The sequence below is a fragment of the Salvelinus fontinalis genome, chromosome 40 (genome assembly GCF_029448725.1).
Source record: "Salvelinus fontinalis isolate EN_2023a chromosome 40, ASM2944872v1, whole genome shotgun sequence".
NCBI lineage: Eukaryota > Metazoa > Chordata > Actinopteri > Salmoniformes > Salmonidae > Salvelinus > Salvelinus fontinalis.
This window is the reverse complement of record NC_074704.1, coordinates 22,686,120-22,699,131: the sequence shown is the minus strand read 5'-3', so window position 1 is coordinate 22,699,131 and position 13,012 is coordinate 22,686,120. Positions and strand designations below refer to the sequence as shown.

The window sequence follows — 13,012 nt, the reverse complement described above, 5'->3', positions numbered from 1 at the left end:
GCCCCTCCCACCACATACCCCAGTCAACCTCATTTTCCTCATCACTATGTGTTTCCTGAAGGAAAACTACATTAAGCCTTTTCTGTTTTATTACTTCTAATACCCAAGCCCTCTTCCTGTCCCTTCCCCCATTAATATTGAGAGAACCTACCCTTAGTACCTCCATATAGAAAAGAGAAAGGAAAAGCAGAAGAAACCACAGAGAAACCAAAGACAAAAAAGTGTCACGATCTTTCAAGATCGAACCCAGAAGCAGACCAGGACAAGGAGCGTAAGAAGAAGGTGAGTATTTATTTACAATTAAATGTGAAAGGGTAGATATATCCAGATGGCGTAGCGGGCAGTGGTGGAGAATTGATGAGGGGAAATAGGTGAATCCAATGGAGTAGTTGAATCCTCTGTCAACCAGGCGGGAATGGAGAGAATGATCCAGGTGAGTAACTGAAGGCAAAACAAACGGAGGTAAGTTCAAGGCAAGCAATAAGTAAACGAAAACAACAAAACAAATACTATCCAGCTGGAGTCTGGTACTAAGGCACAACATACTGTTCATGGCTAACGATCCGGCAGGGAATGGAAGTCAGGTCAGAGCTTTTGAAGGGGAGAGATGATGATCAGGACAGGTGTGCAGATTACTGATGGGAAACAGGTGCGGGTGAACATCAATCTCCCAACGAGCTAATTCGCCCGGCAACCAGACAGGGTGCGTTCCAGGACACCTGAAACACACTCCAGGACAGACACACAGGCAAACCCAGACTCAGGAAGCGGGATTCGTGACAAAAAGACACCCTATGAAGCATGATCATCGTCATTATTTAAATGTTCTCTTATTAACCTGACCACGTTTCCCACCACCTTTTGCTGCTGCAATAGCAGTAAAAAATGTCCTCAAGCGAAACCACTTCTTCTCACTCAACTGGTCTAACCCCACCGTCTCTGTAACGTCACAGCTGACCTCACAAACTTATCGACATCAAAATAATCTGCCAATTTGACAGATTTCCCAAAAGTCTTATCCAGAAACCCATTTACCTCCTCTTGATCATAAATTGAGTCCTCACCAGCTCCTATCATATCAAAAGAGATATCCATATCCTTCTCCTGATCCTCCTCAGCTGAGGCCACAGACCACTGACTCCCTTCTACCACATCCCTTTCAACACTCCCCACTTGCACCCCATCACTCGTACCAGGCATCTCCGCCACTACCTGGGAGACTAGTCCCACCTGAACCCCATTACTCGTAGTGGGCATCTCCTCCACTACCTGGGAGCCTAGCTCCACATGAACCCCTCCTGTACCCCAGCACTCGTAGTGGGCATCTCCTCCACTACCTGGGAGCCTAGCTCCACATGAACCCCCTCCTCTACCCCATTACTCGTAGTGGGCATCTCCTCCACTACCTGGGAGCCTAGCTCCACATGAACCCCCTCCTCTACCCCATTACTCGTACTGGGCATCTCCTCCACTACCTGGGAGATTAGCTCCACATGAACCCCCTCCTGTGCCCCATTACTCGTACTGGGCATCTCCTCACCAGTCTGAGGAACTGGCTCTTCAGATCCATCCTTACCTTCTACAACAATATTTTTCTGCTGCATAACATTTCCCTCTAATACAAGTTGCAACTCCGTGGCCTCAACACGGATAACTTGTTCCTCAGCAACAGGTGCTTGTGGCTGCTCTACCACTGTTGGCCCACCTCTCTCTACATCAGTGGGCCCAGGCATTACGAGGACCACCTGCGCCCCTCCCTCTGCCTTCTCCCTTTTCGGGCAAGCATGTCGCTTATGGCCAACATCCCCACACTCAAAACACCGTTGACTACCCGTACTAGCATAAGCCATATACAGTCAATTGTCATATTTGACTTTAAACGATAACTCCAAAGTCAGCGGTGAGTCCAAAAACATAAACACCTGTCACCGAAACGACATAACCTGTTTCAACGCCGGGTGTTTGCAACCCAACGGGACAACCTTAATTGAACTTGCAAACTTCCCAAAGTGCAATAACTCGCACTCCAGTAGCTCATTTGGAATAAACGGCGGTACATTTGAAATCGTTACCCTTGTTGACGGAGAAAAAAGCGACGTAACGTGAATAAACATTCAACCATACGATCAACAAGGCGCTCTTCTTTAAGAAATACCACCACCGCTTTATTCATCTGTGACGCATAAGCAACATTCTCATATCCTACCTTCTCTCCTACGGCGACCAGAAACTCCTCCACCGTGACAGCAGCTTCAGTAACACACCTAAAGCCATGCTTAAGTGACAGGGACGGCATCCCCATTCGGGCTGCCATCCCCGCCAAAATCAGGGTAATTTCGATACGAAAAACAAAATACTTAATTACACCACAACTAAAATAAAAATAATAACCTTAATCATGCACAGAAGAAAACAAAGAATGCCACCAAGAAAGAGAAAACCAAAAGAAAGTTCTGAATATCTAACTCTACACAACACACGCACTCCCTCGGTCATACAATTCCCAGCACGCACCAAAAACTCCCAGCATGCAGAGAGACAGAGAGACAGAGAGACAGAGAGACAGAGAGACAGAGAGACAGAGAGAGAGAGAGAGAGAGAGAGAGAGAGAGAGAGAGAGAGAGAGAGACACACAGAGAGACACACAGAGAGACACACAGAGAGACACAGACAGAGAGACACACAGAGAGACACAGACAGAGAGACACAGACAGAGAGACACAGACAGAGAGACACAGACAGAGAGACACAGACAGAGAGACACAGACAGAGAGACACAGACAGAGAGACACAGACAGAGAGACACACAGAGAGACACAGACAGAGAGACACACAGAGAGACACACAGAGAGACACAGACAGAGAGACACAGACAGAGAGACACAGACAGAGAGACACAGACAGAGAGACACAGACAGAGAGACACAGACAGAGAGACACAGACAGAGAGACACAGACAGAGAGACACAGACAGAGAGAATGCAATTTAAGTTGTGGCTGTCATTTTAGCCATACTGAAATTAAGTGAAAAAAACACATTTCGAAAAGAAGAAAATGAGGGACTGCCTTTGATGGAAAGGGTCCATCAAGGATAGAGAGACTGAATGTGTGTCAGATCTGTGGCAGCTGTAATTTCTGGTAGTATTCCTGCGTAATAAGTGTGTCAAAGTCGTGACTGAATTCCAGTCAAGGAGAGTGTCAGACATTTTTAATCCAGTTTGCTTGTATAAACCCAAACATAATAATATCATTATTCATACACACACTGTGCAAACAGCATTCTAAGAAATACTTGGAAATCTCATGTTTGTGTGGATTTGTGCAAGGTTTAGCTTCATCTTACCCACAAGGTCTATTTATTCAAATCAGCACATCAAAACACACGATGAATCAAGAAACACATGCTTTAGATACAATACATCGACTGCCAATACACTATCATCACATCTCCCAATCCCACAGACCGAAACGTAACCGCTAATACGTCCTCTGTACAATGTCATACTTCCCAGTCATTTGTGGGCCGTCACTCGTTATAGCCACTTACCAAATGAGCCTCTGCCATTTCCTTTTCACCCCGAACCCAACGTGACCCAGCCGGGCCCTTGTAAATTCTCCTCCCATCTGGCTTTGCCTTAAGCAGATGTCCAAGTGTCCATATTTAATCGCCTCTGTCAAAATGGCCTCCCGTCATCATGCAGCAGTCAGTCGCTCTGAGGTAGAGCAGACCCGGTCTACATCCTAAATGGCACCTTATTCCCTGTATAGAGCACTCCTTTTGACCAGGGACAATAGGACTCTGGTCAAAAGTAGTGCGCTCTATAGGGAATAGGGTGCTACTTAGGACACACAGTCTGAGGGAGACATTCCAGTCTGAGCAGCCCTCCTTGCAACACGAGGAAATGAGATTGTGTCAGGACTATTTCGGAGAGCGCTTTGAAGTCTTATTTTACACCGCCTCAGGGGGGACTGCAGCAGAGAGAGAGGTAGGGGTATCAACTGAAACGTCTGAAATACCCCGGAACCCAAAATACTTTATCCGTCTGATCCACACACCACGTAGGTGGTCAGAGGGCTCGAGAGAAGCAGGGAGAAGTAGCGAAGGGGTTGTAAGATCGTATGTCACTTCCTGTATGCCACTGGTTCACTTGATTTCACGTGGTGTTTTATCTTACTACACCAGTATGATGTCTACATAGGGGGAGTAATTCTATACAAATGCATGCAAAACACTGCAGGGGCAAAGAAAGTGATGAGGAGAGATGCTTTACTGGCTGCATTATTCACTTACATTCGTGCATCATGAACCAAATGTCCCTTTCAAGCACGAATACATCATGAGATCGTCTTCTCAACGTCTACAGGCCAGAGAGAGACGTTCAAGGCTAAAGAGAATAACGATAGGAAGAAACACGTCTCAGTGTCGCCGGGAAACATTTGTGTATTCTTTTTTTTTTAAAGGAGAGAGAGATTTAGGCCTAGAAGAGCTCGTGGGAGTTGTCTCTCTCGATGAGTCGTTGTTGTTTTTTCAGCGACCTTTTTTTTTACACATAGTATATGGTATGTTGTGTCTCGGGTTATGGCGGAGATTGTTTTGGAGGTACACAATGATGTGGATATCATTAGTATCATCTCCAGTGATTCTCAAGGACAAAGCTTTGTTCCAACGACATACGGCAGCGATTTGACATGGACATGACATTCAGAGGTTAGGAATGGGGGTTGGAGACACACACACACACACATCCAGGAGCCTCTGCTGCAATCAGGCAGACCTGACAGTGACCAATTGACGCTCTCTTCACTATAACAATAAAAGTCAAATTACACACACACACACACACACACACACACACACACACACACACACACACACACACACACACACACACACACACACACACACACACACACACACACACACACACACACACACACACACACACACACACACACACAACAGAGAGGGAGAGACTCCCTGGTGTGGATGGTGGATACCCTGGCCCCCACCTCCCCTGCTGCGTCCAGGGAAGGCTTCCAGGCGAGAGGGCATCCCGTGGTGCCATTTGAGTCTCCTTGCCAGCTCCAGACAACTTCACTATCCCTGCCCTAGCAGGGGGCGCTAATCGCATCAGAACCCCCTGACAAGAGGCATTCAATTCTGCTTCGGCTCCCTTAAGAGTCTGACACCCAGCAGTCCTCTCTTCTCTCTACAGCGTGGTGACGTTACAATGAGATGGTTGTGGGTTTTGTTTTTTACCGCCGTCTAAATGTATTTGGAGACAGATTTACGATTCCGTGTCACCGGGCGAAATCTGAATTGGCAGAATCGAGCATTGCTGCCAGCCCCGGTTCTTCTAGATGTGTGAATGATGGAATGAGTGGGCTTTTATATTCCCACTGTGGTGAATTCCAAACACGATCAAACCCCTCTTTTGTCGGCTAGGACTGAGGAACAGTAATGAATAGACTTTATGGATCTCAGGAGGTTCTCGTGGTGTCATGTGGAATTTCCGTAAACATTAGCGAGTGACGGTCATACTCGAAACGCTTCTAGCATTTTCCATGACGTTATGTGAATGCTTGTAGATGATAAAGGATGAGACAATCCATACACGTCTGTGACAACAGGGTCATGGTCAAGGTTGGTTCTGTGGCTTAGCTGGACATGGGTCGGCTCCCTCTTGCGTCCCTCAAAACAGTGGGGTGGTGGTCTTGAAAAAAAGGACGCTACCGCTTTAAGAGGTCCGTCCGCTGTCCCTTGCCACCCTCGATCAATTTTGGCCGGCTCCTACTGTTCGCAGCACTATGCATTTCCTTTCCAGTTGTCTTGAGTGTGCAGGTTTGCGTGTGTCTGCATGTGCGTGTTTGTGTCAGATTTGCCTTGGTGTGTATGCAATGATGTGTTGACCAGTGTCTCCAGGTATACTTTGCATCTAAGGACGGCTGGTGACTCGTTGTTTACGTTTTTCGAAAGCCTAACCACCGTTCCCGCTCCTCAAATTCAGAGAATGAGATGCTTTCGCCAAAAGCCCAAGACAACAAGGACTACTTGGGGCATCTTTCGTCTTATCCGAAATCCACCAAAACTGAGGAAAAACGCTAGTGACTGTTTTAAGCAGCTTTGTGGCCTGCACTGTCGCATGGGCTTCGTGGGGAGCCAGGCTTCCTGCAGCTACGCCTTCATTCATCACCTTACTTTCAATGGCCGCTGCGCCGCCTCTAGGCTAGCGAGCCAGGTAGGGTGCCGTGCTAGCACAATGTAGGGGGATTAGTTTCAAAGCAGCTCGGGCGAGGCCCTGCGTCCCGGGCCACCATTCAGCCCTAGCAGGGGAGCCATAGCTGAGGAGCGCTGTGGGAGCAGCCAAGGTCATCGTGGAGGGAGACTGGGAAAGGAACCCTGGGAACCAGCCGTCTCCCCCTGCTAATCAGAGAGCTAGCCAGGCTAGCAGCACAGCAGGTGTCTCCCCCGCTAAATGTACATCTGTTTGGACCGCGGATAACGTGGCTGACAACGAGATAATGCCCCATGGCTTTACTTTTTCCTCTCTCTCTTCTTTCTCTACTCTCCTTTTCTCTCTTCTTTCTTCTTTTTTTGTTCCGCTATTTTGCTTTCTGCTTTTTTTGTTGTTTTCGTACATCTTTTCTTTCTGGTTGTTTCTACTGAAACACTAAATGTACGCTTACGTCTCAGACTTGCTTTGCACTTGACTGGAAATCAGTCCCAAGTTATTAAAGAGAGATTGGGGGGGGGGGGGGGGGGGGGGGGCTGAAAAGGTTAGGGAGGATCCAATTAAGAGGGGGGGGGGTATAGAGAGTGAAGCAGAGGAACTTTTTTCAAGTTTCTTTTAAACACAAGATATACAACCACTGTAATGGTTCCATGGATATTATAAGCCCTATTGCTTAATCCTCTCTGTATTATAACCAAGTTCAATGACGCAATCTCAAAGAGAGAACTGGGCTACAGGTGAAAGTAGCTGGTAGTGGAGTTTTTGGCTCCTGCTTTTCTCCACCGAGTGATTGAAGCGTATAATAATGATTACAGGCATCACTTTAAGCCGATTGGGCATCCTGGGGAGCGAGGAATAGGACTAAGGAACTCCGACGGGACATCTGCAGGCTTCAGTAGCACAGTGGCCTAGTAACTCTCAAAGAGAAGACCGACCGGGATATTAGCAACGAGGTTGGGAAAGAAAACAAGAAATTAGGTAACGAGGATGTAGAAATAAACTACCGTTGACGTCTTCCGTTTTGAGTCAAGAAGGCAACCATGTTTTTTTTCTCCGCCCCTCCACCCCTGTTGGGATATTGGCAAGTTGTCATGACGACAGGGATGTTCTGCTGATGAAGTCCCGCTCCTCGTGGTCCAATCAGATTGTGGAGTCTAAAACTGCAGTACGAAACAGGAGAGGACGCACCTATTCCAGTTGCACAATGCCGAGAAGGACAGCCCGATCCTGGACCACCTACGGACGAAATGGACGATTTGGGGGAGACAGTCAATGGGGCCGCCATGGCTCGACAAAACACAGCAGGGGTCGAGGATGAGGGGCTGCCAGGTAGGGGGTCCAATATCGTGTCTGATGCTGTTCATGTCACAATTCATCATTGCTATCAATATGATGGTCGAAGCGTTGTTTACAATTCTTTTCATGATCGACTTATGGAAAAATACAGATACCGGGCGGTCACTGTGTAACGCTATGAGTATTGGCGGGAATGTTTTTGTGAAAATATTGTTTCTGGTGGGTTTTTTTTCAGGTGTACTTTTCCCAAATTCGTAATCCACTCCTGCAGGTGGTTTTACAGATGCGAACGGAAAAAGAAAACAAATGTTTGACACAATTCTGTATGTGTTGGTTTCACGGTGGGTTGTAAAGCTATTGTAGAATAGGCTAATGTTCAGAAACCACAGGTAGCCAAATGAACAGAAAACTCTCCCAGTGAAGTGCGATTCAGGCCTTTTTATTCAGAATCCTGGGCTACATTTTCCTATTATTTTCGTCTTTGGGCTGGCTTCAAAACTGGCTGAGCCAAAGCTGAGCTGTTTATAGCGCTTAGGGGGGGCTCCCTCTGTTTTTCTCTGAGCACTGCAGGTAGCCACTGCGGTCATCATCCTTTTAAAACGCGCCTCGTATTCTTCTTATTAAATCACAGCTGCCCACAATTAAATATCGGCCTCCTTGGAGTTTTTAAAATGGGTCTGGAATACGGACCTGGTCATAAGATGATTATAATTTGCTACTCTCTCCATCAGCAGGTCTGTTTAGCACCACACTGCCCAACCTCCCCCCTCCTCGTCTCCCCCCCTTCCCCTCGTTCATCCCCGATCCCTCCATCATGGGGTCTCTGTAGGAAGCCATTTGTCAGACTGACCCCCGACGGTGGATGTGTTTGACTCTTCAAACCTCCAAATGAAATGGATGTTGTCAGCATGGAGAAACCATCTTTATTGGCTCCTGGCTGGATATCAGCGGATATATTTTTTTAAATGTTGTGGTGTTGGACAGTTTTGCAAATGGCGGTGGCTCCACACTGAGATGGTTCGCTGTAGTGGGTGAGAGATCAGGACCACAGTGTTCTAGGAAATTACAGACTGACTCTGTTTGAAGTTGGGATTACGTTGAAATTTTTTTGACCACATAACCCCATTCATTAAGTTCTTCAAAATGTCTCTCAAATGCTTTCAAATTATTGATACGTTGACTAGCAAGAACATCTTGTGACTGAAGTGATTGTAGAGCACATGTTCCCGAAAAGTTTATAGAGTTTGAAGAAGGCCACGTCGCTGGTAGGATCGAGCAAGGGTATAACTTTTTTCCCCAATTCAGCATTTCTAAAACAGTGTGTTTTAAGTCTGTCACTTTTAAGAGCCTATTCTCTTCAGCCTCACAACAAAAACACACCAAAGCAGCATGAGGCTAAGTCTAAGCTGGTCAGTTGGACCTCCGGTTGGAGATACTGAGGCCAATTGGACAGGGGAGATAACTGCAATAATGGGAAGTTGGTTTTGGAGAAATAGCCCCAAAGCCATAGCTATCACTCTAAGCTGATTGCTGGATTATTTTGTCGTTTTAGATGGCAATCAATGTCGCCAAGGGCAAAGACAGAAAACCATGCTTCAACCTTGATTCAACCTCCATTCAACCTATTAACAGTTTAAAAATAGTTCCATCCAGCAGTGATGGACACATAACCTTGAACAGCAACGGCGAGATACAACAGAGCAAGTTGTACATGTCATTTTGTAAACGAAAGCATGTTGGCCAGTATTTGAAACTCATGTCCCGAAATGTTTGCTATTCTATTGAAGGATTGCTAACTCAGTGTTTTTCCTGTTATAGGAAATGGGTTTTCAATTGCTTTGATGCGGTGTGCCACATGTGTAATAGGTTTGGTCCCTCAACGTTAATAACCAATGACAGCAGTCTCTTACGATGGATCCTTCATAAGGGTCTTAAAGGCTTCGAACTCTGAGCAGCAGGTCAATCACAACACGCACTGGGGGGGGTTTTACCAGGAAACCGATATAGGGGGAAAGACCAGGTGTCTTATGATGCAGATTAGTAACACTTAGGTTTGTGAGATTGGAGGTGAGATGTGGCGAGCAGCTCTCCACAGTATGAACCTCGTGACCTTGGGTCTGAGGAGGAAGTGAGTTGTTTTTAGAAACGTTCTGCTTTATGGACCAGTGTCCCCTTTTTAGCAATGGAGAATGGTACGTCCCGGCCAGAACCGAGATGTTATAGAAAACATGGAGTCAATATGCATTTCAGTTATTCACCACAAGCTTCCTGTAAGGCAAATGTCTTTGGTTTTTGGGAGTGTGAGATATTTCTACCCGTTTTACTCCCCAAGCCTTAGACCATAAGGCTTATGAATCCACGCCTAGACGAAGCTGTCAAAAAGCCACAAAACCCGGAGCAAACGAGCGCAACCTGTTTGGAAGTCCTTTATTTGCATCGTGTAATCAAGCGACGTTGCCATCTGGATAAATCAACACTTGAATCATCTGAAGAGGACGGATTATAAGCAGCCATTTCCCAGTCTGTCATCAATCGCCATGGACGCCATGTGTCAGTAAATGTCATCTTGAGGTTGATTGGACCACCCAGAGTTCGGCCCATTAAAGGCCATGCTGTTTTCATTCAGAACTTCCAGAGCTGTAGCCCCGACCATGTTTCCCCCACCCACCCCACGGCTCCCCCCAGCTAACCCACATAAAGACCTCTGATCTAGGGCTGGGGTCCCCGTAAATTACTGTGTTTAAAGGAACCCCGAACATGATCAGAAAGACCTAGGGTCCCCAGAGCAATGGGAAGCAATGGGAACATCGTGTTCCATACTGTTAGTGTACATTCCTCCCTGGAACGAACCATAACAAGAACACTTCAGATGATGTCGGTGATACCAGGGAACCTTGAAGGAGTTGGTTGGTTTCGGAGCCCCTGGCTTGACGTATGCCTGATGCGTCTTGCACGTAGAGATTGCAGGGGAGGGGTTCTTCTGGCTCGCTAATTGCTCATCAGTTGTCAGTGCAGAAAAAGTAACGCTGTCTAACGCTGTCAGAAAAGGGCAATGGATGCATACAGTACGATATTTCTTTCTTTTCATTTAATAGAGAGAGAGACCACAGACGGAGCTCAGAGAGAGCATGGTTAGAGCAACTATGTGCAATGTGTCCACATTTGTTAACACAGCAGACATAAAGAGAAAGAGCAAGATTGCAAACAGGTTTGATCACCGTGGGGCTGTCCAGACTCTACTGACAGGGGAGGAGGAGATGGTGATGGTTGCCTCTTAGAGGCACGTTTCTCCTGTCAACTAATGGTTGCCAACAGCGCTGTGGTGTTCATTTGCGGTGTCCAGTTCAGTGAAGAGACAAACACTGACACCACAAAGACAGGAGCTACTAGACAAACGACGATACAGTCTCCAATTGACCAATGGTGTACCTGCTTGTTGCACCAATCATTATTTCAGGGAAAGGCTAGAGAATTGGACTTTGTTAAAAAAACTGATGCATTGGTCTATCGAGAGTTCAAATTCACTTGCACCCTAATAAATAAGAAGAAGATTAAAAGAAATACGAAATCAAAAGTGTTAATTGTAGTGGGAAAAAAGTTCCTTTATCTAGTAAGATTTTAATATTATGCTATTTGTTCAAATCCAATTGGTTTGGGACACGTAGATCCCCTGAATGCAGCTCACTTTCCAGCCCACTTTCCAGCCCACACTCCCAAACACCTAGATCCACTGAACGCAGCTCACTCTCCAGATCCCAATCACCTGAATTCTAATCACCTGTTCACACAGCTGTATGTCATTATCACACACTATTTAGTTCAGGTCTTTGCACCCCATCGTTGTGAGGTATTGTTTGTTTTGTGACACACGTCTTTCAGAGCGCTGGTTTTTCCCGTGATTTACTCATCCCGTGTATGATAGTTTTGGCCTGCCTCACTAACGACGCCTTTTTCCTGTTCCCTGCCTGTACTGTTGCCCTTTTGGACCCCCGGTGTATAACCTTCTGCTTGTCATTGGACCCAGTTACCTGCCTCCTCCTGTGGTCCTTTGCAATAAACACCTGCTGCTCCCTGCGCTTGAAACCAGCTCTCTGTCTCCCATCGTACTCATTACAGGTTCAAGATAAAGAGCTCCCGTCCCTCGCAGTCAATTTAGACAGGAGAATTACTAAGGGAGTTGTGCCTCACCAACGTGACGTGTGAAATCCAATATTTGTGACAAATGGTAGATGTCTTGCCTAATACACTGTTTCTACTTCGTGAATCATTTTCATTGCCAGAGCAGGCTAGATGGATCTGACGGTTTCTTCTTCGTGTGGTTGCAAGTCAGTCAGTGTAACACAGATTTCAGTCGATGACTGTTATTTTAATTCCCCCATCCCTCTTGCTCATCAACATTCCTTTAATGCTCCATGACAGTTTCAATCTCTTCATTGTAAAATCACAATTAGAATACGTATATTCTGGTTCAATTACAAAGATGTTATTAGGCTAATTGGCGGCCCATAACTCTAAGCTGTGTAGTGACTACAAGTCAGTTATGGAACGGGTGCATCTCTCTTTCTCTCTAAACCGACATAAGTTGAAACATTGGCATGTAACTCCCACCAATAAGGGCCATTCTTGAGCAGCGCCAGACATCCCTCCCACCAACTTGATATGACTGAGAATAATTCAAAACTGGCTCAACTAGGAGGACACTACATGGTTCCATGTATGGGGAACCTCTGCCTTTGTTCTATGGACGGATGAATTCAGTTTATTGTCAACATGATCGAACCGTTTGACCTAAGAAAGCAGAGTTGGTGGTGATGACACCTGGTATACTACCTCATAGTCATGTTTCAGTTGTCCTACCGTCATTTACAGCAGAGACTACATCTGCGTCCTTAACGGCAGCCTTAATCCCTACATAGTGCGCTACTTCTGACCAGAGCCCTTCAGGGAATTGAGTGTCATTTGCGTCGTAGCTTTAGGAGTGCAGGGATCAGCCGTTACTACACTTTATCGAATGACAGGTGGGGTTTTAATGACGCGTCGAGCTGTCCAGGCGACGTGATGCGCAGAAGAGCGGCGGCCATTTTGAATGACCAAAGACTACGGTGGAGAAGATAAAGTAACAGCGGTCTATAGGGAGGCCATTCCCTGAGGTCTGACCTAATGACAGCTTCCTGTCTGTCTCTCTGCCTTGCCTCACACATCTGAGAGAGGGAGTGGGAGAGAACATCTGTGGGGTTCTGGACCACTGCTTCAGTTAAAAGGAGGGATGGGGGGGGGGGGGGGGGCTGCATGGCGGATGGATTGCTTTTCATTTATTTCGCGATGGTGCCCATTGGTTTTGATTATGGCTGCCTCTTTCAAGTTGGAAATAGGCACGGTCCAAAAGACAGTGCTGTCTTTTTCTTGCGTTTTCTCTTTGTGTCTTTGTGACTGCGTGGGGAGGGGGATGGGGACATATGTCTGTGTTTTGGTGTGTGTTTATA

The 13,012-nt window shown here is 46.5% G+C and overlaps 1 long non-coding RNA gene across 1 annotated transcript; it reads right to left on the bottom strand.

Moving 5' to 3' along the window:
• Nucleotides 1–272: 272 nt before the first annotated feature.
• LOC129839872 (uncharacterized) lies at nucleotides 273–6,741 on the bottom strand. Its single transcript, XR_008757109.1, has 2 exons — nucleotides 547–6,741; nucleotides 273–441 (listed from the first exon to the last, which is right to left on the bottom strand). It is a non-coding gene; the product is annotated as an uncharacterized LOC129839872 (long non-coding RNA).
• Nucleotides 6,742–13,012: the final 6,271 nt, after the last annotated feature.